Source organism: Ambystoma mexicanum, chromosome 8 (genome assembly GCF_040938575.1).
Source record: "Ambystoma mexicanum isolate Mex_15411 chromosome 8, UKY_AmexF1_1, whole genome shotgun sequence".
NCBI lineage: Eukaryota > Metazoa > Chordata > Amphibia > Caudata > Ambystomatidae > Ambystoma > Ambystoma mexicanum.
In genome coordinates this window covers 372460330-372487831 of record NC_090929.1, presented here as the reverse complement: position 1 = coordinate 372487831, position 27502 = coordinate 372460330, and the positions used below count along the sequence as shown (strand labels likewise).

The 27502-nt window shown below is 46.5% G+C and overlaps 1 protein-coding gene across 3 annotated transcripts in view; it reads left to right on the top strand.

Annotated features, from left to right (window-relative positions):
- Positions 1-27502, top strand: part of LOC138471948 (discoidin domain-containing receptor 2-like) — a 679729-nt gene that overhangs the window by 314986 nt on the left and 337241 nt on the right. For all 3 annotated transcript variants that reach the window (XM_069609836.1, XM_069609834.1, XM_069609835.1), the window contains one exon: positions 11086-11148. The gene's annotated coding sequence lies outside the window, so the exon portion shown is untranslated. The remainder of the gene's footprint in view (positions 1-11085; positions 11149-27502) is intronic.

Below are 27502 nucleotides of genomic sequence, written 5' to 3'. Positions count from 1 at the left end.
AAGCAAGCAACAATTATTTTTTAGGTTGTTCTGTGTCATGCTATGTTAAAAGGTCTTGTACCGTGCACTGTTGCCACCTGCGTGGTCTTTTGGCACTCTGGCAGATCTGTAATGCAAGGAGGGTGGCAGGGTTTGTTAGTAGGACAGAGCGGGAAAAAGAGCAAGAGAGCTCTGCGGTGCTGTTGGCAGCTTTAGTTCGGAGAAACAGGTCACTGAGCGTAGGTGTGTTTTTCGGTTGGTAGTCGCCATGTGGTGTTGGGTGAGATTATTATTATGTCTGGTTTGCTTCGTTGTCATGGTGTTGTGAAGTCCGTACAGTTTGTGGTGCTGTAGAGGTATGGTTGTGTTCAGTTCAGAGTTTGAGAAGGTGTATACAGAAGGGTGAGTTTTTAGTGCGGTTAGTTAGTGGCAATACATTTCATACCCCTGACATTCTGACTAAATGCGACCTATGCCCCTTCCCCTGTCGTTCTTTCTAGTGTATCAATTACCACTGCCACGATTTCCTCCATGAGAGATGTGTTCCCTGTACCCCGCAGTCAATCCTTGGACTTCACAGTTTCTGCCCCCAAATGCATTGCTTTATGTGTGGCACATTTCACACCATTAAGTTTGGCAAATCTCCCTCCCCTGTTTCCACTTTTGGGCCTCTATCCGGGTGAGATACTCTTCTGGTCTATAACCACCCTTCCAAGCTAAATGCCTCTCTTCTCCCCTGCTCTCCACTCCGGTGCGACACACTCCCCACTCTTATTCACATGTATGGGTTTGTAACAATTCCTGCTGTCTTTTGTGGGCCCAGCAAGGGGCATAAGGCTTTGCTGTACTATTAGACTGGAGGCTGTGGAGGTTAACCTGCTGATATATGCTAAGTGCAGGAGTGGCTGATTTAAACAAATATTGTGTATGCCTGATGAGGCCGGTCCATGCGGGTGGGTTAAATGCTGGTAGGAATATGGTAACAGGTTGTTGAAATGATGGGTTTACCGGAATACTATAGTGGGTATATTCCCTTTTGTTTCAATCTTGTTTCTCTTAGCAGGATTTGTTTGGTTTGCCTTGTTGGATTGCTTTGATGGGGCTGGTTCCTTTGCTTGTTCTTGGTTCATGTTGGGTGTATTCTTTCGGTCATTGGCTTTGCTGGGCTCCTTTTCTGTGTGTGTTTGTTTTGTGGTCCGTAGATGCTGTTAACTTGTTTTTATCCCATTTGGAGTTGAAGAGCCATTTTTTAGAAGTTTTCTGAATTTTGATGGACCTCTGTAGTTAGTCTTGGCAGGGTGGTCCAGAGCTTTACGCATATGTAAGAGAAGGCTGATCCCCCAAGTCTTTTTCTTGTGTTGAATTTAGGTTCTAGGTGAATGTCATTGCTGGATCTAAGTGTTCTTGTTGGTTTGTCGATGGTGATTCTTTTGTGTATGAATTCCGCTCATTAGCCATGGATTGCTCTGTGTGTTATGCACATTGTTTTGAAGGCGATTCTTTTTTTGACTGGGAGCCGTTGTAGCATCCTTAGCGCTGGTGTGATGTGGTCTCTTCAGGAGAGTTTGAGGAGAAGTCTGGCAGCTGCATTGTGATTTTGTTGCAGTTTCCTCAGTAAGTAGTCCGGCATTCCAAGGAATACACTGTTGGTGTAGCCTATCCTGGACATGATGAGGTAGATGATGGCACATGTTTTGTGCGTGAAGAAGGGTAGAATTTTTGGATTGTGTGAAGATGGAAGAAGCATTTCTTAATTAGCTCATTTACTTGAGATTCTAGAGTTAACTCGCTGTCTGTTAGAATTCCAAACGTTTTGACTACTGTGGTCAGTTTCAGTGGCATTCCCAGTTTTGTGGCCACCAGGATGTCTTGGACGTTTCCTTGGTTGTCAGGTGTAATCAGGATGTCCATGTTGTCCGTGTTAATTTTGAAGTTATTGGTGTTCATCCATCGTAGAGTTCTTTGAGGCAGTCTGTTAGAATGGGGTTATCCTCTTCCTTACTGCCAATTTATTAGATGATTTGTGTTACACCTGCGTAATTGTAGCACGCAAGGCTGTGTCTTGTGATGAGGTTGATTAGTGGTGTCATATAGATATTGAACAGTAGTAGGGATAACAAGGAGCCTTGTGGAACTGCACAAGTGGTGTCCTGTGTTGCAGATTTAAATGGTTTTAGCCACACTGTTTCTGTTCTTTCGGACAGAATCCTCCCTGTCTTTCTGGTGTGACCTAAAAAGAACTGATTCAGAAGGATGCGCTTCACTCATCCTTGATCTATCTGCAATTTGAACACCATCGACCACACAACGCTCATGAATAGGCTCCTCCCCCTAGACATCAAAGAATCTACCTTCAAATGGATCTCCTCATTAATTTCTAATTGCTCACAAATCATTCTCCTTCCACCTTCCTCCTCCTCCCTGTGATCTGTCACAAAAGGGGTGTCCCACAAGAAGCCTCCCTTACCCCTCCTCTTCAACATGTACCGAAGCCCACTGCCAGCTCTCATCCACTCTGTCGACTTTACCTGCTAAAATTACGCAAAAGATGGCCAGATCATTTAAAAAAAAATAAAGATTCTGGCCTCCCTCCTTCCCGACCTTGCCTTTTGGCTATTGACCTATTGATGACGATCAACCACCTAATCCCACACCTAGGCAAATCAGAAATACTTGTATGCACCAAAACTGCTCTCATTCCCCAACTGATACCATGGCCACAAGCCCTGGGAGCCCCACCAGCCATATCCACCTCTGTTAAAAATCTTGGATGCACCATGGACGCAGACCTATCTCTCTCCAAACACCAACTCTGTATCCAGAACTTGCCACTTTCGCTTATGCTTACTAAAGCACATCTTTCCCTATCTCTCTTGTCCTCAAAGAGACTCCACAATACTGGCCATCATTATCTACATCCCCAACTAGTGGGCATAGGGAGGACGTTTCGACCTCTCATGCACACACACCGCTAAGTTTACAGAGGAATGCCCCAGTAGGCAGGGAGCCCCCACTAGAAGTCAAGGGAGGGACACATAACTTTCCTAACCTAACCATCTCTAAGACTAGGGTGGGGGGAACACACCTCCAGCACCCATGTTCACATACCGCTAGATTTCTACAGAGGACCATTACCACACCACAAAGTGCCTGCCGACTAGGATGCCAAACAATAACAAAGCACACAGGATTGTCATAGATGCTGATCACAAGAAAAGATTTAAAGAAAAGAGGTAAGAAAAAGAAAACCTGCTAACCCAATACTAAAACCTAATTTTTCTGCAAACACTTCTCCTACAGAAACGTAGACAAGCACATCTCTGCACAGCAATCCACACATACTTTACCACACTGCAACAACATACAAACAACACATAACCCTGCACAACAGCACATGGGAATCCCTCAGACATGAAAATCACACTCTAGCTCAGCGAACGGTGCAAACCGAACTGAAGCTGCCAACAGCACATCATATCTCACTTTCCTATTCCCACTGCACCCTACTAACTGCTCCCACACCCTCCCTGTTTCACACTGTCCTTTTCAGATCCACCAGAGCACCATGGGATCACTCCAGTGGTGATAGTGGGCAGTAAAAATAACCTTTAACATTCACATTAACAATCCAAAGCAGTGCTGTGTCGCTGTGTCAAATGCTGTTGGTGGTTTTACTCTTAAAGTGTTCTGCAAGATCATTGCAAAGTTTTGGCGAGGGCACTGGTGTGTTATTTCTCATCTCGTTTACGATGCTAATCAGTTCTTTCTGAGTGTTGTTGGCTTTTGTGATCTGGTCGTTGTATTTCTTTTTTGCTTGGAGAGTTTCTGCTTTGTACGATCAGATTTCTTTTGTCTTGGTCGTAGTTTTCCCTCCATTCCTGTTCTAGTTTCCGGTTTGTTTTCATTGCTATCAGGTGGGGCATGAACTATCTCGCCACTGCTTTCTTTCATGATGGGATGAAGGGGTTTTCCATAGAGCTGCTATGTATTTTTTCCACAATCCATTTCAGGATTAGGTCTGTTTTTTCGTTTGTCAGTTGTGTCCAGTGTTGCAATCGATGGCTTTGAGGATTCTAGTTTATCTTCTAGGTTACTACTTTTGATGGTTCTCCAGTTTCTTTTCCAGATAGGGGGGTTCGTTTGGGGCTTGTTGGATGCTTTTGAGGGTATTTGGTTTACAAAGGGTATAATGAGGTGGTCGTTCCACAGTACGGCCCACTCTCTGGCCGGCCAGTCTTGGCTCTCCTCCTACCCCCACTTGCGCGGCTAAGAACCTCGGGGTCATCTTTGACTCCACACTTTCCTTCTCCGCTCTCTTTTCTGAGGTCTCTAAAAAGTCAAACTTCCTACTGCACCTCCTCAGAGGTACTCTTCCTTTCCTCTCCTTCCCCCAGAAACTCACTGTCTCCCAAGCTCTGGTTCTCTTTAGGTTGGATTATTGTAACAGCCTCTTTCTAAATCTACCTGCCTCTACTCTCCGCCCTCTGCAACTAATCCAGAACAGGACTGCGAGACTTGTCCTTGGCCTCAAGCCCTGGGACCGTATCTCTCCAGCTCTGAAATCTCTCCATTGGCTCCCAGTGGATGCAAGGATTAAATTCAAAACCCCCTGCATTGTCCACAAAGCTTTCTGGGGCAAGGGTCCAAAATACCTTCAGCTATCCCTCTGCAAAAACCTCCCTTCTCAAGCTCTTCACTCCTCTACCTCTAACTCCCTCATGGTCAGTCATTTTTCAAAGAAAAGAGCTGGGGGTAGATCTCTATCTTCGGCCGGGGCCTTCCTCTGGAACAGCATCCCTGCCTCTCTAAAACTTGCGGAGAACCATCTACGGTTCCGGAAGCTCCTCAAGACCTTCCTCTTTGCTTCTGCCTTCTCTCCCCCCTCTCCCCTGCTGATCTGCTCTGTCTTGGCACTGTGCACCTGGCCACCCACTGTCCCCTGCTCACCCTGCCACCGTCCTGCACTGCCTCCTGGCCACCCCTTGCACTGGGGACTGTATCTGTACCCATACAGCTCCCTTCCCCCGCCCCATTTTTCTTCTTTTTCTGCTTTTATCAGTGTTACCCAGCTCTGCTGCCGTAAACACAGCACTTGCCACTTGCTGGCTGCACTACCATTGTTTATTGCCTCCATTATCTAATTATTTGTATTTATTATTTATTTGTTTTTCTCCTCTGCTCTGCACTTTCCACTCTCCCTCTTCCATGCACGTTTCCCCTTTACCTTTCCCATGCATTTGCACGTTTTCAATGTCACTGGGCCTAGTAAGATAGTTGTTGTGTTCTCCCTTGTTCCCCTCTCTTGCCTTGTCGCGCTCTGAAACACTTGTGTATGGGCGCGATACAAATAAAATATCATATCATATCATATATTTGAATTGGTGGTACTGTTGTCCTCTGTTTTTGTATTCGTGAAGATTGCATCGAGAGTGCGGGCTGCTGTTTGCATCACTCCTTTCACCATTTGATGAAGTTTCATTGTCTCAAGCTGTCTCAAGCTGATTAGTTATGGTTCTGTAAGTTTGCGTTCTCTTCTTCGAACCATATGTTGAAGTCCCCGGGAATGCTCAAGTGATCATGTTTAATGCGCAGGTTTGTGACTACTTCTACGAAGGTGTCTATGAAGGTTGCGTCCTAGGAAAAAAATAGTCTTCCATATTCAAATAACAGTGCCAGTCTACGATGTTCAGGTCAGAATGATTAAAGGTGCCAGGTAAGCCCATGTCTCTGGGAATGCAATATTCCACTGCCTGGATAGCGGTGTGCAAATTATTCAATCTGGCATTTAAGTCTAATTGATTGAAGTGAAGACTACAACTCTGACAATGCATTGTGCTGGTAAATGTAATCTGATAACTGGACAGTCCATAGCATCTCTATGAAGTCGTGAAGCGCACTTCATGGCCCTTGGGGTGTAATAGGCTCCGGCCCCAAGGGGCCAATTGATCATCTCCCAGCCCTGCCAGCTGGGCCATAGCTCAATTAGCAATTACACATTCCCATTCCCTGAGACCCGAAAAGATAAACACGGCGCTTGCCAGGAAAATCAAGGCTCAGGGCCTGTAAGGTGAGGTAATTCCCTCAGCTGCTGTGCGCAGTGTTGATGTTTTGCGGTTAAGCAGCTGACAAGGAGGAAATTCGGCGAAAATTAGCAAATTGTACAGAGCAAGGGTTTGAGATGAGTCGCTCTGTGGTTAAAGTTCTTCGAAAGATGCGCCTTCTTTGTTAGGAAACTGCTGAGGTAAGCAGGTCAGATAGCACAGTGGGTTGAGCGCAATAATACCAGTTTTTCTGGAACAAGCTATAGACACAGAAGAGGGATGACAGTGTGTCAAAGTTAGTACGATAAGTGAAGAGGAAATACAACAGCCGAGCCCTCAAACAGATGTCAAATGCAGGAATTACTAGGCTCTAATGAAGACAGAAGTTCAGAATGAAAGGTATTTGGTAGTCTTCTCTGTTGCAGCAAGCTATAGGGTGCTTTTACACTCTCATTGTCACAATGTATTGTTTCTACCAGTTTGCGAGGGCATTTTGGATACTTTTATGCTTTTCAGGTAGATTTGGGATCTTATAATGCAAAGGCCCCATCCCCCACCCGGATCAGAAATGATCATCGGTTCAGATGGTGGGGGTCACACTTTTGAAGCTAACAGGCGTACACCCTCCAACATTTCTCTAACTTTGTACCTTTTATTTTCTTCTATCAAAATATTGCAGTCCCCGAGTATTGGAGGAGGCCTGACCTTACCAACCTTTGCAAAGTACCATCTGGCTTTTATACCCCTACTTATTCTGCCTTTTAAGTGTGAACTTTTCAATGAGTGGACTGTGGCGAAGGCATGCCCGGCTGGGCCGTTCGAGCCGCCCGCTTTGCTGACTACACAGAATGACAAGAGGAAGAAGGTCTCTGCTCAAAGTTCCTCCATGCAAGCTGGCAGGAGATGTCCAAACTACTGAATAGGAATGCTCTGCTTGCAAGTGGGGCCTCCATATGGCTGAACCCCTCTAGCAGGGCCAATAATAAGATGCTTTTCTGACCGAACTGGTACGTGGGAGGGATCCGGTGGATTAAGGACTTGTTCTTGAATGGATCATGGCTTTCCTTCCAAAGCTTTTGGAACATACGTGACCTCAGTGATTTCACATATGGGAACTATAGGTCCCTTAGGTCTGCTATTCCATTAGACAATGTTCCACAGGATTACGTGCTTGGGGCCCTCATCAAAATGTCTGCAAAGGGTCATGTGGCCTCGGTAGCCCACCAGCTCCTGAGTGACTTTTCAAATTGGAACACCGAGCTACTGAACAAATGGTATAACAATTTCACATCCAAAATATCCGCTGGCAAATGGCAAGCGCTCTGCAGGAACATCCCCGTATGCCTATATTATATTGGGGAGAGAGCGAGGCAAGTAGAGCTTTTCAGCGGGGTATACTGGACACCAGTACAGATGTGGAAACAAGTCCTCGCTGCTTCTGATGCGTGCTGGGGCTGTAAACATAAGGAGGCCTCTCTGGCGCATATGATGTGGAAGTGTTTTAAGGTGAAGTCTTTCTGGAGTGAGATCTCTCACGTACTGAACATGGTTTTTGGGGTGAATCGGGAGTATGACCAGGCTATATAGAGCTTCTATGGTGGTGAATAGAATTATCTTGAGGAACTGGACGTCTGTCGCCTTTCCCACCAAATCTGCCGGGCTTCAGCCATCTGTGGCAGCCAGCACAGAAGACACTGACATTTCTATAGAATGCACCTTTTTAGAAGATTATGGAAATCTTCAATGAGGAAGGGTATACTTACCAATATGGCCCATTCCAGTCTGTAGGTGCTAATCCAGTCATGTTTTTTTTTTGTTCATTCTGGGACTTGTAGTAGGCTTGGATAAGCACCTACAGTTGGGAATGGGTCATGTTAGCACGTGTGGAAGGGGTCGCCATCCCATTTAGCTTTGAACCATGTTATTCTGGAGAGACTTGGGACTTCCCTGAGGACGTCTGTGGTTTGGCAATGGACCTAGGGGAGTCCTGTGGCTTGGCCACTTTTCTGGAGCTGGATATCCTTCCAGTGCTGGTGATATGCTGGCCTCATGCTTCTTTTCCAAGGTGATTGTCATAGTGGTAAAACCGTTGAATGGAAATTTGGTCAGGATGGTTGTAACATACAGGTCCTTGGGAAACTTAATTGTTGAACTCGGGATTATATACAAAGAACAGCAAACAAAGAGGCCTTTCTGCCTCTCTTGTGATGTTTTGGGGGCTTCCTTCCCCTTGGCAAGTATCCCAAATGTCCACCCCTTGACTGAGGATCTCCTTCTCTCTGTTACTTACTCCCCTTTTCTGGGGTTCACAGTCCCTCTATTCACTGGAGCACCCCTCTTCTAGATTCACAGGTTCTCCTCCCGCTCCCTGCAGCACACCCCTCTTCGGGGGCTCAAAGGGTTTCTCTACTTCTGATGCATATCTCCTCTTCTGGGGATTAAAATCACTTTCTCTCTTGCTACCTTGCACCCCCTCACTTGGTTGACGAGTCTCTTTTGCATCTCTTTCTTCTTGTCTCAAGGGGCTTTTGACCCCTTACTGGAGCAGCCAGCACTTCTGAGGTTATAGGGGCTCTTCTCTTGCTCCCTGGAGCCCACTCCTCTTCTGGGCTCACAGGTCTCTCCTCCCCCTCACTAGAGCACACCCCTCTTCTGGTATTTGAGGGGCTCTCCTCCCACTCACTGGCACACACCCCTCTTCTGTGTTCAAGGGGATCTCCTCGTTCTGCACTGGGGCACACTTCTCTTCCTCACTCAACCCCCCGCTCTCCAAGTTCTGGGCTCAAGGCATTCCCCTTCTCTGGTGCGCTCCAGCTCCTTTAACAAACTCCTCTCCTCAGTACACAGTCCAGAGACGCTGTCTCTGATTCTTAGCCTCCGTTTTAAAGACCTCGTCATCCTCCCATTGGTTGAGGCACATTTTCAAATTGATTGGACAATTGGTTTCCTAGCGCAGGCCACGGGAAAGAAGTCTTTAAAAGGCCTGTCGCCATTTTGGATTTGTTGCACTCTGTCTTCATTGCAGGAGACTGTGGAAGTTCGCATAAGACTCTGCTGATACCTTGTGATGTGGTTGGTCAGGTTGGATGCTTTTACCTGCCTCAGATTTACGGGCATGATCCAAAGATCTAATCATACTCCACGTTCTTTGTTTTGCCTGAGTTTTTCTTTAAAAATGTGATCTTTACCTCTGCCACATTCAACTATTCCATTAGGGTGTTGTGGTTCCACACTAGGACTCAGTGCTTAATTTGTGGGGGTGTTTGCTTGGGCTCAGCCCTGGCAACTATTTCGGAGCCCCTGCACTTATTGTCTCAGACTCTGATTATGAAGTAAGGAAAGTGAGAGCATTCTTCAACGCCAATGAGTAGTTGCGAGCTGTAGTTTAACCCCAAATGTGTTGACACTGATGGGTGCAGCTGTGGGTGGTGACAGCAATGTTGGGGAACTGCCTGCCAGCAGTGTCACAAGCGTGCCAGAAAATATTTGGTCCCTGGCACTTATTTTCTTACAAATTAAGCACTGCTAGGACTGTTGTCTTCCATTTTGCTCTTCATCCTGCACCCTGGTGTGTGGTGTGTGTCGACATCATACCTTGTTATGTTGTGTTATGTTGTGTTCTTGCAAATGTGTAAGATTTGCCTGAAGGGAACAACCCTGTGTACAGGAAACCCTTCCTTAGAGGATGCTTGGAGACGCGTGAGATTTTACCCTAAAGAGGGAAAAGCCAGGCTCAATTGCAAGGCTTTTATGGTTGTTGAGAAAGTGTGAACAGTTTGTTTTGTTGGAAAAGACATTCTGCAGGACTGAAGCGGCTACATATAGCGGTAAATCAATGTGCCGCCACAAGAAGATGCTGGTACCGCCTGTCAGCTATGGATGCAGAGTGGTGGATTAAGAACAGTGATGTGACATGACATGCAACACTGACCTCCACTACCAATGTCTACATCTGAAATCTTTGAATAGGAGGTCTGTAACTCAAAAGCAACATTCACATCTGGGTTTCAGGATAACCACTGGTTATGTATAAAAACCCTCCAACTGGAGACACCTTATTATTAGGTGTATATATTTTGAATACATGGAATAGATTTGACTTTTGAGGGCCAGACCGGGAAACACCTCCAGGAACAGCCCAAAACAGCGTTATTTTTGATTATTGATATTGTTAATTAGGTCATCATTGAACCTCCCATGAGTCATATCAGGCATGTCACTAGTGATGTCATCAGTGATGCTATGAACAATGCTCCTTGCTATGCCATGTGCTTTGTGACCATTAGTGGACGTGTTTTAATGTACCGGTGATTTATGTTGTGCTTAGTGCCAGTCTCCTCCAGCTTTTAAGCATCAGACTGGCAATTAAACCCATGTTGCCCTGTGCTATCCTCAGAGCCCAATGGTGGTGCTGAGGTTTAGATCTTGGAGGAATGCGCTATGAAGCAGATCCGACCAAGTGCCTTGAGTACTACTATTCATACTGCGTGTAAAATGATGCTACCCCTGAACATAACCCTAGTCTCCAGGTATGACTCCTATCCACAGAAGCGTAGCAAGGATTGTCTTACAACTGGGGCCTGAAGCTAACGTAGTTGGGCTCACCGCAGTGACATTAACATCTGTTAATGCCCACAGAGCGCTGCTGAGGAGGCATTTTGAGATTTTCAGTGGGCCTTGCCTGCTCAGGCCCTACCCTGTCTAAGCCTCTGCCCATCCACGCCTTAAACCTCACCACGCTCGATATTCATTTGCCACAGATGGCTTCTAAATCGCAGCCAAAGTGCTCTCTCCACTTTAATTACAGCTCTTATTATACGGCCTCTGTGCTGCTGCCAGCCTTCTCCCACCCCCACAAAAAAAGTCCCAGATCACAAATGTTGCGCCCACCTTCTCTGGTGCTCCAGAACGCTCTTAAGTGCTTCGGCGTGCCAGCTGCGTCCCCCCAGGGACCATTGGCTCTACTGGCTTCCCTAATGGACAAATGTGATTGCTCAGTAATGGCTTGTGGCCTCAGATTGGGTGGGTGTACTCTGAAAGTGTTCCTTATGCTTTTTCCATGCAGGACAGAAGCCCCGCCACCTGTGTGTTCTCTCTCTGTAACGGATTGGGTCGAACGCGGTTTGAGGTAGGTGAGCACTTTGCAAAAACTAAAATGTACAATCTGAATTATTGCTTTGTTACCCATGGCATGCTTCAGGTGTGTTTCCCAATAATGGTCGTTGGTATTCGTTGTTGTGCACACAAGGGCATTTTTCTTATCCATGTGTTTTTATGAAAGTTCAAATAGCATTGTTTGTGCGTGCAAAGATGGGAATCCATACAGCAATTCTCTAGGCTTCAAGCTGCGGCTTGTCAGATGTTTTGAACTTTGCCTCCCATGATCCCTCACCATTGACTAGTCTTATTAAGGCTGATGGAAGTTGTAGTCCAAAGCATCTGGAGAGCCAAAGGTTACAGTCCCATATTCTAGGCAGACGATTGAAGATGACCTCAGGCTACTAGCAATGGCATTACTTCTGCATTTGCTCAGCACCTTTTGACATTTTTGAGACTTTTTGACATGAGTCTTTCTGCATGTTAGTCTGATTGGTGATCTTTCCAATTAATGTTCATCCTCTGATGGCAGTGGTGTTTCCATGGCAATGGGGCTTGTGGATATTTGGGGTGGGGGAATGGAATCTGCTCAATAGCAAAGTTGCTGATTTCTGGTGCATTCTCCTTTTTTCCCCCGGCAAAAACTATAAATCACTCCTCATTTCAGCCCAAATACTTGTGCTGACAAAATAAGATGTGTTAAATAAACGAATCAATTTATGACGAAACAAAGCCATTCTCAGCAGGGTCGGGGTGAAGTACAATCCATTTCTAACAAAAAATACTGATTGATGAAAAAAATCACCAGTGTGTTGTAAACATGCGGTAGTAAGTCATCAATCGCAAATCTAAATTGATTGTTAAAAAAGTAACACCCTCCCCCCTTAAATGACAATGTAACAAATAAGCATTGTTAGAATGTGCAATGCAGATGGCAATTCATGAAAAAGAACTGGCTTCTGTAACCCAAGAGGTTACCCACACATGCCTTTAGAATGAGAAAACTGAAAAGACAGCATCGATCATTGTTGAAAGAGGGAGGTTGTCATGGATATCGGAAGCTTTAACATTAGTGTAGTCACTCCCTCCTCTTGCTTGTTGAGATGGCATACCAGTTTTTAAAACCGCTGAATAACCATGAATAAAACCATGGCTGTCCACATCGTTGCATAGCTGTGCCCCAGGTTCCTTATGATATTGACCATGGATTATCTCACGGCTTATCAGAAACTACTCCAGCATTTCATCCCCTTTTGAGTTGTCATGTTCGCCAAGACCAAGTACTAGCCGCCCGCTGCGCTCAAGGTTTGATTGGCTGCTGCAACTCGGCTTGCACAACGACCTCATGCACTAACATACCCAGGTGCCTTCTTTGTGGCGTTGGTGGCTTGACCTCGGAGTGATGGTCATGGTGGCTCTATGCGCTAAAGCCTGCAGTGGGAAGTATCGGAGATCCCAGAAGGTTGGACTTCATTTACATTGCTGGATCAGCCTTGATCGCTTCATCCTCAAAGCGCGTAATCGCTCACCCAGACGGAAGAGGTGGAAAGCAAAACAAACATACATACCTCTGTTACACTTGGGAACGCTCTGGAAAATAATTGAAGTCCTTTCTACAAATGGGGCAATTTTGGATTTGTTGTGAAAGTATAAGGACGTTTATTCGATATTTGTCGACATTTGTCAACCGTTGGAGAAATGGATCAAACACAAGCCCGATTTGGACGAAGGAAGATTCGATCATGGTGTGATTCGATAGGCTCTGGAAGACCAACGCTGACAGAACGTATTCTTTAGGGAAGACTATGCTGGAGCTTTGTGGACTATGACAAATCTTTAAACTTGATCCTACCCCTCCATATTCTCCCTACCCTTCTAGTCACTGGCAGCCTGCACATCTGGGAGACTACTGAACAGAACAGCTGCTGCACGGTACAGGTGAGGGTTTGGGGGGGGTTTGCTTTACAATGCACTTGTTTTTCAAGGGGAGATGGCAAAGGCCGAAAATGCGGATTTGTATTACTGCGCATTTCAACGCAATTATATGTGGGGGCGGGAGTTGGCTTAGGAAAATAGATAATATGAGGGGAGCATGGGGGGGGCAGGGGTTCTCCCCCGCATATAATTGCATTGAATTTTGTAAAATAAAAAAGTCTACATTTGTGTCTTCAGTGTTTTATTTTCGCAATCAAATAGATCCTGTGAATTCTAGGTGATTGCACATGCATATTGCTGCCAAGCAACAGTGCATAGCATGGATGGATGCTGTGCAGTATAGATGAGTGTCTTGGGAGATTTCTGTACAGTATCAGTGAGAGCCCAGGTGTCATCTCCACAGTACAGGTAATGTCTGTGTCTGGGAGTCTGCTCTACACTACACGCTTTCCCAGGGGAGACTGGGATGCATTGTAGGTGAGTGCCCATGCACACTGCTGCACAGTAACATTGCATACCGCGAGCGAATGCTGTACAGTTTAGATACGTGTCTTTGGATATTATTGCACAGTACAGGCCAATCCCCAGTCAGACTGATATGAGACAAATGTGCATCAGGTTATAGGTGAATATTGGGTGGAGACTGATATACGGTTAACCCTAGCTCCCAGGGAGACTATACTGCAGTAGAGGGGAGAGCATAGGGAGACCTTTGTAAAATGAATGTGAGTACTCAAGCAGGTAGTTCCACAGTAAAGGTACATACCCATGGACTATACTGGGCAGTAGAAGTTAGTAATCAGCCAGACTGCTGTGCAATCAACATGTGCCCACTCTGTCGGACAGCTGTGCACAGCGGGTGAATATTCAGGCAGACTGCTGTGCAGCAAAGGCGCGTATCACGGGAGTCTTTGCCTGGGTAAACTGCTGTGAAGAACAAGTGCAGATCCTGGGCGACTGCTGTGCTGTACCTCGTCAGTGCGCGGGCAGGATGCACAAGTTAGTGCTGGAGTAGAATTCTGTATAGAACAGGTGAGCACCAATCACTTTGCTGTACAGTAAAAGTGCACCAAGTGTGAAACAGCAGTGCTTTGCAGCTGAGTTATCATGTGGTCAGGTGTGTATCCTGGGAGACCGCGCCAAGATAGGCTGCTCTATAGTACATGTTAGAGCGCGGGTATTTTGCTATACATTGGAGGTGACTGCCCAGGTAGATTGATCTACAGATTAGGTTAGTGCCCAGGTACACTACTATCCATTAAACGTGGACAACCACCATTTAGTGCCGTGTGTGGACATGCATGACATTAGGGCCGTGTGGGTCTGTGCAGAGCACTCATTCTGTGCCCTTCATAGACATGCACAGTTTATAATGTGCCATGGGAGGGCTTGCATGGCACTCGTCGTGTCATGCCAGGACATGCATCAGCATGTCCCCGGTGTAAAGTGAGGGTGCGTGCGTGGGATTAATTTCCCTGGATGCAAGGGTATGCACACATTGTGTGTCATATGAGGCCATGCTCACGTTCGTTATCTATCAGATAACTCCTCACTGCTATCTGTGGTGACCCTGGTGGTCACAGGTTTGAATTTCCCAGGGAAAGCTCAGCCGTTGGTCCTTGAATGGTCTATCAATTTGAGAACCATTCAGTTGAGTAATCATATTTTATTGTTTTTAATTATTGTAATTATTTTAATAACTGCTCAAAACCTGGCTTTTCAGTAGACAATGACAGCCTCGAAGGGACCCTGACAACAACAACACCAAAGACAAACAACTAGAGAGGAAACGAGAATGGCCAAAGAACCACAAACAAGAACCTGGCTAGATACGTCAAGCGGCAACCAAAGAGCCGCGCCAGAGCCGCGCCAGAGGCTCCATCAAACCCACTGAATCACTAACCCATCTTCCCCTTCCTGCTCCTTCAACAAAACTGATGCCACTCCACCAGACCTTGGACTAGCCACACTACACATAAAGCAACCAAGAATCAATACAATGTTCACACCCAGCATCTCCAGATGCTGAAGCGCACCTAGAATGAACCACCCACATAGTCCACCAAACCATCAACAATGCAATTATACACCAATATACGGGATTATTTTATAGCTACGACCACCCCGTGACTCTGGATCCCTTATGGACACACTCTAATCCAGTGCACACTACCAAACCCACCACAACCCCACACAACACACTAACACCAACACAAAACACCACCGCACACACGAGGCACTGAATCTTACCCTTACGGTTACAATGCACGAGGCCTCTCGCACAAACTCCCACATGCAAAAAAACACTCACAGATGCCAGTTCCTTACCCTCCCACCCTATCCCCACTAACCTCCCAGCGCCCCCTTGCAGAGTCACGCGAGCGCCTGGAGACTGCCCTTGGGTGGTAGCAGTGCGCAGTATAAATCAACATGACATAACATACTTACTCAAGAGAAAGGCGAGCGCGACGGTCAGAAACGCTGTGCTTGAGGGCAGCAACAGTGAGGGGAGCACCTCTTTGCAGGGAACCTTACAGTAGTACATTGTGTTAACTGAGCAGGAGTGGAGTCAGGGGGCAACAACTCGATTTATACTGTTTTTGCTTGTTAAAGTTGCTTACATGTGTGTGCCTTGGAGGGTGAAATAGGAAGTCTGTAGTGAGAGATTATGCCACGGTAGGCCACCAGTTCCCCTTCCATGGATACTAGGTTCGTATTGAGTGCATTTTTAAGTGTACATTGTATTGTGATGGTTTTTAATATCAGGGCCTAGCCACTCCAGTAGTAGTGTGCAAGAAGGGCTAAACGAGGGGAAGTGGGGAGCAGTTCAGGGGAAGGGGACAGGGAACTGACAGATCTAGCAGGGCTTGGTAACCTTGGAGATTGAAGAGAGTGCAAGTTGCAAAGGGAACTAGTTTGATTAATGCAAATAAGGAGAGAAGGTGCACCCTGCAGGAAGCTAGAGAAGTAGTCAACAAGATGGCTGAAGAAAACAGTGGAGCTCAATATTTCCTTAGAGTTCTGAGGTGGGGACAGATATTATGTCTGTTTCAAAGGTTTAGCCCAGCAGCCTTGGCAATACAGGTGTATTGTTGAAATGATGGTTTGCTCTCAAAGCGAACTCTGAGGGTGAGAGCTTTGAGGAAAAGGACGATGGGATCACGGGGAAAGGGAAACTTTGCTGAGAGCCTCAGTGGATTGATAGAAGCTGGTCAGGATATGACTTTGGCCATAGAGTGGTTGAGAATAAGGCACTACAAGGGTTGGCACATAGTAGGTAGGAGAAGCGAAAGGACGTTAGTTTACTGGGGCGATGCAGAGAAGAAGCAAGTCAAGGACAGGCCCCTGAGGAGCCCACCGCCTCCCGGCAGCGGGTAGGAAAAGAGGTGCCAGTGTTCCATGAGATGGAAAAGCAATGGTATCTATGGAAGGAGGCAAAGTAGTTGAAGGCAGAGTCACGGATGGCCAGAGCAGATAGGGTGAGCAGCCGAGAAGAGTGACAGGGTTGAAGGCAGCAGTGAGACCAATGGAGGTTAAGAAATTAGGAGAGTTTGTGATATGGGCAGACAGTGCTTTTACTCACCAAGCTACGAAGCCATACATTTCCAGCACAGCGCTTTCGGCGCCGGCCGTTTCGGCGCAACACCTTGGGCACAGGTCACTTTTAGGCACACCCCTGCATGGGCGTAAATTTAGGCGGGGACAGGGGTGTTTGTCCCCCCCAACTTTCATGGCACAATATTTTGTCCCCATTCATTTGACTGGGGCACCTTTTCTTCAGATGTCATGTCCCCCCCAACATTTTCAGCAAAGTTACTCCATTGCCTGTTTGCATGCAATGCCCAGTGAGATTAAATGATGTGCCAAGGAGCACACACTTTGGTAAAGCAGTGTATCTGAGATCCTTGCACACAAACTTCCAGTTTGTGGTTATGAAATGTGTTAAAGTGTGAATATTTATATTACATGAGACTTTCTTTTTTGCATATCAAACTACCAGATCTCATAGCTGTAAGCTTAGCTTTAGAAGGGGACTTTATTGCATAATAAGGAGTTCAGCGGGTAACTGGAGCTGCGTGCAAGTTTTCAGTTGAAACGTTCTATCATAACTCCAGTTATTTAAACATTTACATATTAGAATAGACACTGCTAATAACGAAGAAACATCTTTACAAGTAATTTCACAGGCTTTCCAAATAAATCCCAGCTACATTTTCACCTCGCAAGATAGTTGAGGACCTGCACTCTTTCAGATGTTGACAAGTGCAGGCACTCAAATGCTAAAAAATAAGAAGTGCAGGTACTGAGGGCCAGGCAGGACCGGCGCATTTAAGGCACTGTGGGCAGATGTAAGGAAGTTGGAGGCATGAGTGAGTGCTGCGTCAACGGGGCGCCTGCTATAGGTCCCACACTGAAGGGTTGCATAGCCCGTAGGCCTCCTGGTAAGTAGTCATTTTTAACACTACATGCACTAGGATGTTGGAGTAGTGTGGGGAGAGGGAGACGGGCCAGCAATAAGCGGGGCCATTGGGGGTCAGCAGGGCTGTTCTTCAGAGTGGGTAATCAACATCATTTTTGTAGCAGGTGGGGGAGGCCCTGGATACCAGTGATAGGTTATAGAGAGGGAAGAGAAAGGTGCCAATGCTTGGCAAAGCGATCCACAGGAGCACAAGATGGGCTGGCAGCTCAGTGGATGGGCGCCACATCTGGAGTGGTAGAGAGAGAGAATCACGGCAGTGGAGAGGAGGAAGCTGAGGGAAAGGGTGGTTGGGAGAAGAAGCCACATCTGGACTGGTAGAAAGAGAGAATCACGGCAGTGGAGAGGAAGAAGCCGAGGGAAAGGGTGGCTGGGAGAAGAAGCCACATCTGGAGTAGTAGAGAGAGAGAATCACGGCAGTGGAGAGGAGGAAGCCGAGGGAAAGGGTGGCTGGGAGAAGAAGCCCGATCTGGAGTGGTAGAGAGAGAGAATCACGGCAGTGGAGAGGAAGAAGCCGAGGGAAAGGGTGGCTGGGAGAAGAAGCCACATCCGGAGTGGTAGAGAGAGAGAATCACGGCAGTGGAGAGGAGGAAGCCGAGGGAAAGGGTGGCTGGTAGAAGAAGTCACATCCGGACTGGTAGAGAGAGAGAATCACGGCAGTGGAGAGGAAGAAGCCGAGGGAAAGGGTGGCTGGGAGAAGAAGCCACATCTGGAGTGGTAGAGAGAGAGAATCACGGCAGTGGAGAGGAAGAAGCCGAGGGAAAGGGTGGCTGGGAGAGGAAAAAACATTTGGAGTGGTAAGGTGGTTGGGAGAAGAAGCCGCCTCTGGAGTGGTAGAGAGAGAGAATCACGGCACTGCAGAGGAGGAAGCCGAGGGAAAGGGTGGCTGGGAGAAGAAGCCACATCTGGAGTAGTAGAAAGAGAGAATCACGGGAGTGGAGAGGAGGAAGTCGAGTGAAAGGGTGGCTGGGAGAAGAAGCCACAACTGTAGTGGTAGAGAGAGAGAGAATCACGGCAGTGGAGAGGAGGAAGCCGAGGGAAAGGGTGGCTGGGAGAAGAAGCCACATCTGGAGTGGTAGAGAGAGAGAATCACGGCAGTGGAGAGGAGGAAGCCGAGGGAAAGGGTGGCTGGGAGAAGAAGCCACATCTGGAGTGTTAGAGAGAGAGAGAATCACGGCAGTGGAGAGGAGGAAGCCGAGGGAAAGTGTGGCTGGGAGAAGAAGCCACATCTGGAGTGGTAGAGAGAGAGAGAATCACGGCAGTGGAGAGGAGGAAGCCGAGGGAAAGGGTGGCTGGGAGAAGAAGCCACATCTGGAGTGGTAGAGAGAGAGAATCACGGCAGTGGAGAGGAGGAAGCCGAGGGAAAGGGTGGCTGGGAGAAGAAGCCACATCTGGAGTGGTAGAGAGAGAGAATCACGGCAGTGGAGAGGAGGAAGCCGAGGGAAAGGGTGGCTGGGAGAAGAAGCCACATCTGGAGTGGTAGAGAGAATCACGGCAGTGGAGAGGAAGAAGCCGAGGGAAAGGGTGGCTGGAAGAGGAAAAAACATCTGGAGTGGTAAGTTGGTTGGGAGAAGAAGCCGCCTCTGGAGTGGTAGCGAGAGAGAATCACGGCACTGGAGAGGAGGAAACCGAGGGAAAGGGTGGCTGGGAGAAGAAGCCACATCTGGAGTAGTAGAAAGAGAGAATCACGGGAGTGGAGAGGAAGAAGCCGAGTGAAAGGGTGGCTGGGAGAAGAAGCCACAACTGTAGTGGTAGAGAGAGAGAGAGAATCACGGCAGTGGAGAGGAGGAAGCCGAGGGAAAGGGTGGCTGGGAGAAGAAGCCACATCTGGAGTGGTAGAGAGAATCACGGCAGTGGAGAGGAGGAAGCCGAGGGAAAGGGTGGCTGGGAGAAGAAGCCACATCTGGAGTGTTAGAGAGAGAGAATCACGGCAGTGGAGAGGAGGAAGCCGAGGGAAAGGGTGGCTGGGAGAAGAAGCCACATCTGGAGTGGTAGAGAGAGAGAGAGAATCACGGCAGTGGAGAGGAGGAAGCCGAGGGAAAGGGTGGCTGGGAGAAGAAGCCACATCTGGAGTGGTAGAGAGAGAGAATCACGGCAGTGGAGAGGAGGAAGCCGAGGGAAAGGGTGGCTGGGAGAAGAAGCCACATCTGGAGTGGTAGAGAGAGAGAATCACGGCAGTGGAGAGGAGGAAGCCGAGGGAAAGGGTGGCTGGGAGAAGAAGCCACATCTGGAGTGGTAGAGAGAAAGAATCACGGCAGTGGAGAGGATGAAGCCGAGGGAAAGGGTGGCTGGGAGAAGAAGCCACATCTGGAGTGGTAGAGAGAGAGAATCACGGCAGTGGAGAGGAGGAAGCCGAGGGAAAGGGTGGCTGGGAGAAGAAGCCACATCCGGAGTGGTAGAGCGAGAGAATCACGGCAGTGGAGAGGAGGAAGCCGAGGGAAAGGGTGGCTGGGAGAAGAAGCCACATCCGGAGTGGTATAGAGAGAGAATCACGGCAGTGGAGAGGAGGAAGCCGAGGGAAAGGGTGGCTGGGAGAAGAATCCACATCCGGAGTGGTAGAGAGAGAGAATCACGGCAGTGAAGAGGAGGAAGCCGAGGGAAAGGGTGGCTGGGAGAAGAAGTCACATCTGGAGTGGTAGAGAGAGAGAGAATCACGGCAGTGGAGAGGAGGCAGCCGAGGGAAAGGGTTAAAACTTTACACAAAAAACCTCATATTTACAACATTCTTCTATACAATATTGAAACATAGATATTAAAAATATAAATTACTAAAGATCAAACATTTATAAATTTAAAAAAGAGGAAATTCATAAATTCATACATTGGAAGTGATTGCACCCAATTCCATACTCTAAAAAGTGCTAAATGCAGAGTTCCGCGGTAAATCGCCTTTAGAGAATGAGATCAAAAATCGTCGCGTCCAGTCCTCGGATTAGGTAACACGCGACCTATGAAAGCCATTCATACACGCGCGGCGAGGGTAACTCAGCATGAATGGCGAATGAGGACCGCGAAAGGTTGTTCGTAGCGTCCGTTGTGCCACGCGCTGCAATTCGCCCCAGCGTACCCGGGGATTGGCCTTTCGTCCATTGAGGTTTAGGCATTAGCCTGTGCCCCGCACCCACAGGGCCCTTGGCCAGAGTGCTTGCTGGAAGTGTTGGAAGTAAGCCGCAGCTGGAGTCTGGATGTCTGCACTTCCATGAGTCCGGTAAGGCCCAACCGTCCCTATTTATAAAGTGACCGCCCCCTTGCTTAGAAGCACATTCATTGGTGCGTGGGATAATCCTGAGAATAAACAACCTATAACATGGGGACATCAACACAGCCGTCCGTAGGCCGGAAACTTGGCTGCTTCGTGTTATGACATTCAGCGCTGATAAATGCAGACCTCTGATGTAATAGCTTAAACTAGAAATACACACTTATTGAAAGGGCCTTGCTGGACTGCGAGACCTTGGGGAAGGAATTTCCGGGTCGTGATAGTGTGGACAGTAAACTTATATTGGCAACAACGTGACTGACTGCCAGGTTGCATTGGAAGAGTTCTAGCTGAAGACGCCAGCAAGCAGGCCCTCCTCGATAGCAGATTGGGTAAAAAGCAGACATGGAATTTTGAATCACGTGTCGCCACCACACCACAAAACCTACAATGATAAAATAGTGAAAAGGGAAAGCACCTCAAGACACACGGTTTTATCTCATAGATTGTATACAACGTTTCATGGCTTATGTCTGCTGTTTCTAGGCGCTGTTATTAATACCCAATGTACTGGTACTTAATGCATTCATCTTTAACGGAAGAAGGGCTCAGCCAGCTCTTTTAGGATGTTCACCTCTTAGCAGGTTGCAGATAGATATAGAAGTTAAGAAGTGGCAAATTTTCTTTAAAACAGCTTTTGTGCTATCACATGCACACCCACATGAAACGCTTTCCATTAGCGGTACACCAGTATAATGGCCATTGCTTATGACGTGCCCTACAGAGAATGAATGTTGTCTAACTGTTCTCCTTTATTTTTGTGATGTCTGATTGTTTCACATCCACAAAAAAATGGTTTCTTTTGGAACTTCAAAGACATGTACGCTTTTTAGCTGGACTAAACAATGACTACAAGCAGGTGAACTTGTCGCACAGCTTCTTTTGTTCAGATTTAAGTCTTGAAATTCCATTTGCAAAACCTGAGGTTCATGTTCTGGTGGACAGCACTTGGAATTCTGGTACTGAAACCCCATGCATACTGTTTTACCTTAACATATTGCTATCTGAATTTTTATATTTGCCGAGTTGATTTATTATGTGATTTGAATACTTTTCTCATCTCTAGGACAAAGTAACAACACATATTTCTACAAATATCTGATGAATTGCCTATATTGCAGATAGTACTCAAGTCCCAGCTTTACAACTAATGTAGAGTGTGCAATGCAGAGAATAACATTTTACCTCACTGTGCCTTTTCGGACAAAAACAAATGTTCAATCATGGTTTATTAGAACATAGCATTGCTCCTTATAATAATATTGTTATTATTATTGTTATTAATATTACTAATAATAACCATGCATACTTCACAAAGAACAAAGTTATTTATTTCTTGGCTTCTTTCATGTAAATTGCTGTGATGCACGGGTATCAAAGACTGATGTGGCTCCCCGTGACTTCATTTTCTGGTGGGGTTTTTAGCTGTGTGGTGGCATGTTTTAGGAAAATGGTGTAATATAGACTCTCCATTGGGGAGGCACCGTTCAAGGAGCCAGCCTGCCACGTGGATGGATGTGTGTGTGCCCACTGGCATGGAAGTGGCTTTTAGACACATTGTGGGGCGCTTCAGTACCCATGCAAGTGAAGATGGCATGGCATGGAATGGTGGCCCGGTGCCTGCTTTAATGTAGACTGGAGATGGGGGACACACTTCGTCCTCATGTTTGCATGTGCAAGCACTTTAATGTTGGAGCGGCCGCACTACGCCCTGTCCTTTGTTGGTGGCACAGCCGAGCAGAACTGCCTGCCAGTGTTTGCTTCAGAAGGAGGGGAGGTGGGTGCAGTGATAGAAGAAGCCAGTTGTAATAAGTTGTCGCTGAAGAATTCGTGAAGTGCCATCCTCATCCTCACTAAGGCTTATTCTGGCAATGGTGCAGCTCATTCTAAGGTCATTCCGTCACCGCGCCTCACTTATTATTATATCGCTTCCATTCCAGTGTGTTACACACAATGAACTGTGGTCACTCGGCCATATCAGCCAGACTTTATTTATAGCAACTTTTTGTGGCTTGCAATTAAGCATCTGTGTCAAAGTCATGTTGTGTATGGAAGCCATTAGCGACAATTTCCCTGTGTGAATGACGTGTCCTCCTACTGAGACGTCATTGCAGCGGATTATGGAGCTCGTAATCCCCTGCTGTGACATCACAGCAGGGGATATGGCATTTTTGTCTGCCTGCTATTTCCTTTTGTTCATGTTTGGGTTACAGTGGGGTGCCGGGAGACGGAACCTGGTCGTTCGTTCTCACATTCCGCCCCTCTGTATCCCCTGCAACCGTGGCACCTGGGAACAGCACAGAGGGTGGGTGGAAAGGGAATGGAGCGGTGAGGTGCGCCAGGCACAAGATAACATTAGGTATGGTAGCTTTCTCCTGCGAGGTGTACTCCACCCCGAGTTCCCAGGGAAACCACAGGCAACTCTTCCCTTACTTCCATCATCGTACAGATGTCGCTCCAAACGCCTGGGTGGACCATGTCCCAACAGAGGATTACTTTGATATATTAAAGGGCACCCGGGGAATCTCAGAAAGGGGTTCACTTTAAGGTCTCATCGAGACAGAGAAGTTTCTAAGGAAAGTGACCACAGGGGAATGGAGAAAGAACAGTACCTTACCACTGACCCCCACAAGCGCAAGGGTCTGCTTCTTAGACGGACTTGGCTGACATTGGAGCTCAGAGTATTGGAGATATGTTTGACGAGCCATCTCTGTGTTTTGGAAAAGGCCTTGCTACAGGGGGGCTCTATGAATAATTAGTATCCCATTTTCTGAAAGCTGATATTATACTGTGCCAGGGGGTGTTAGCTATGGCCGCGTTTCATCCTGTAGGTGTCTCTTGCTTTTGGCATGAGGATGGCTACACAGGGGAGTAGGCTTCTGAAATGTGCTTGAGATTTAATCCTTTTTGGGTGCTTGTGGTTTTGACTTGTGGAGGCAAGCCTAATGTTTGCTGAGGATCCGAAGCAAAGGAAATTAAATAAGTGAGCCCTTGAGCTCTTTGGCAGGGGTTGCCATCCACTCAATCGCTGAAACAAGTCCAACTGCTCCACGAGTAGAAGAAAAACACCGGCTTTGTTAAGGCTGTTGCATAACATGACATTCTAGATAGGACAGGACGACAAGCCCCACACATCCTAGACAGCACACTATCTCACATTCTGCACAGAGGAGAGGTTAGAAATAACTTATTGTTCTGTTCAGCTGGAGAAGGAGTTGATGATGGGAAGTGATTCTAGAATGGAAGGGGAGATGAAGAGGAACGGTCCATGGAGGAGGAGGAGGTATCATGGATGTGTAGCTATGACTACTTTAACACTACTATCGAAAATAAACTACAGAGAAATCATCTCACGGTTGTGGAGTCTTCGTTTCATGAAGAAGAGTGGCCATACAATATATATTTATTTATTTCAATTTTTATAATGCGCCACATGCCTATGGGCCTCAGATTGACTGGGAACAAGGCAGTGATGCTCTCCCACCGCCGTGTGCTACCTTTTCGTAGGTGTATGGAGACCTTCAACCAGATCTAGAAAAACACATCAGGGAATCTTTCTATTGAAATATGAGGTATGGTCCAGAAAGATTGCCCTAGATGCAGAGAATCTGTTTCCACCCTGAATGTGGACCAGACTGGGGGCAGCTCTGATAGGACAGGTACAAGATGTACATTTGTTTTTAGGAATAAAATCAATCATGGAAGGATAGATAGGGAATATCAGCACGGAAAGCACAACACAATCATAGACTGGATAGTTTCCAAGAAGATGAAGGATATGAGAAAAATAAATAAAGTTAAAGCAATATTTCACATCAATTTCCTTGACAACAAGCGATAAATCACCCTTGTCAACCTGTTGGTTGTAGACATCTCATAAAGATGTTGATGATCCTTAAATCTGCCTTTCGTTTAAAGTCTTGACCCATGTTTCTGTCAAAAGCATATTTTCTTTAATTTAATGTCAGGGTCATTGATGGCATTGTGAGTGGCTATAATGATCCACGGCTCCGCAGATCACTTGAGAATGCTGCTAAATGAACTGAAGGTATCAGATGATGATGTTCTTAGAAGACATTTGTTGACCATGAAATCAAAGGGACATTGTGCCTCTGGCATGTACAATGTATTGATGAGTCTTAAGCGCCCTAACAAGCAACTTCCCAGGTCTTGAGCTGAATGCTTGGGTACAGAGATGGAAGAACATATGTGGGAATGTCACAATTACTTCATTGAATGTTGGGGAGAAAGTCTGTCAGGTCAAAATATTGAAGAACGTTAATTGGACACCAGTTAAGATGTTTGCGAGAGGCTTGAGTGATACGAATCCTTGCTGGGGCCCTGGTCACAGAGAAGGTTCCTTCGACGACATGATCTGGGATTGTTCAAACGTGAGGTCATTCTGGATGGAGGTGACTAGAACAATGAATGGAGTTTTAATGACAGATGTGGATTTTGATTTCCAAACTGTGATTTCGGGGGATGTCACTCTTGTGGAGGACTTGAGCCACCCTCAGAGGTGCAGGTTATTTAGGGCAGCACTGTCCGCAAATAAAATCATCCTGATGGACTGGTAAAATGTTAGTGTACCATTCAAGTCTGCCTGGTTTGAAGACTTAATGTCGCTGATGATATGATAGTTTATTTATAAAGGGCCTATACACAATGTGTTTCAAAGCGCTTGGAGAGAGTAATTCTGGGCAAAGAAAAATGAACCAGTTTGATGGAATATGGGGGAGGTTTTTGGCAATGTACTGATTATGGATTTGTGCGGAGCCTTTTCGGCCTGTGTCTATGCATTTATGGTGGGCTATATTGTTGTTGTATATAGATTGTGGAGCATTTAGCAATGTGGTATTTTCTTTTTGAATTGTTACACCTTAGTAAAATCAATAAAGATGTAAATACAAAAAAGAGTATGTGTGATGGGCACTTCCCGACCAAAGAACATACCATAGAAGTGGACTCCTGAGCAGATGTTCTCTCGCACTTGTTAGAAATGTAAAGGAATGTGAATGCAAGGACTACCGTTCACCCCGGGAAGGATAGGTATGCAAGGTTTACAAGCCGGAATTTCATGGAAAGTAAGTAGTTGCTTCCTTTCTAATTGAGAAGAACTTGCTACAATAGAAGGAAAATAATAGTCATAGATAAACTGCACGAAAATAAGTTGACAGGCCCCTCAAACTTCCTTCCTGAGATTCTGGCAAGTTCAAAGTGGTTCGAGTTCACTTCAGACTGCCCCCAATCACCCTGCAAGTACAGACCACAAAGGGACGCGTGTGGTAGCTGAATACATGTGAGGTGACAAGGGAGGTTGTAGGTACTTTGCAGCTCCCAACAATACAGTAACAGAGCTTTGCAAGTAGAAAGACCAGCTGCAGACATCTGTGTGCAATCTGGAGACCGCGGGATGAAATGAGAGCATGGAGGACTCAGCCTTTCGGTATCAGTCAATTACAGAGCGGACAAAAATACTGAATGCAAAAATTCCGAATTTCGAGGTGCAGATTTCTCTGAAATTATATGCTTGGTGGAGGGGGTTAGGGTTATAAAAAATATAAGGGGAGCATGGGGGCCGGTGGCTGCAGGGGGTCTCCCTCCACATGTAATTGCAGGGAAATGTTCAGGGGAAAATATAATATTGCATTCGATTCCTCACTAATCACACAGATCCACCAGCGTAACGGGGGCCCCTGCAGTACCCATGCTGCCCATGCAAAGCGGGGTGACCCTGCGTGCAGTGGGGGGGCCCCTCAGCAGGGCTTGCAGGGTGTGCCCCACATGTTGTGTTACACCAGTGCACAGATCCAGCCTTTCCTGGCTGATCAAGGGGAAGAGGTGCATCAGTGGCAGTGGAGGGAAGTGGAGAGGGGATGAAAACATGAATAATAATATTTATTGTGATTTAGTTTACACATAAAAAAAGCACAAATAAGATAAAAGTTATCATATATAAAACAACACTTATCATACAGATACAAATCCATATCTCTGGGAAGATCGAAAAAAAAAAGGGAGACGTACATAAAATTCCCTAAACAAACAATCATTTCATAGTCATCTGAATTAGGTTTCAATAGTCTCAAATTCAAGGTTGCTCAACCACCATGTAATGCCTCATGATAAGAACTCCTCCTCCTCAGGGCAGGCTTCTAACACTCAGTAGGAGAAACATAGGTGGTTTGATATTATGTCCAGCCCAGTCCCATGGCCAATAGCGAATTCACTTAGGCTCCAGCAATAACCGTTCCATAGCTCAGCTTTGTAACTTCCTATATAGTTATGTTAAGACTAATTTCCACCTTCAACCAGATATTATGCAATGCCATCAGTAGCCTCATGCTGTTGGAGTTAATACAGTAATGCCAAAATAATTCCTCTTTGATGTATCCATAACTGTGCATAAATTTGCCCAAGCAAAGATTTATAACACTTGACATTTTGTGACATTCTGTCAACAGGTGTCTGGCCGTCTGTGGCTGGTTCTGTTCGTTACATAGTCGGCAGAGCCGTAGATCTGGCAGAATCTTGTCTCTTCTCCCAGTAATCATTAATGAAGGTAGTTGTTCAAGCCTTAATAATATAATGAAGCGTCTAAGCCTCGCATCTGGGCATAGGTTAAGGTAACTCTGTTTTTTTTTAAAGTTATACAGTCTATACTGGACAAACTGGTAGCTTTTCAGCTCCCAGAGATGGTCGTAGTTCTCTAAC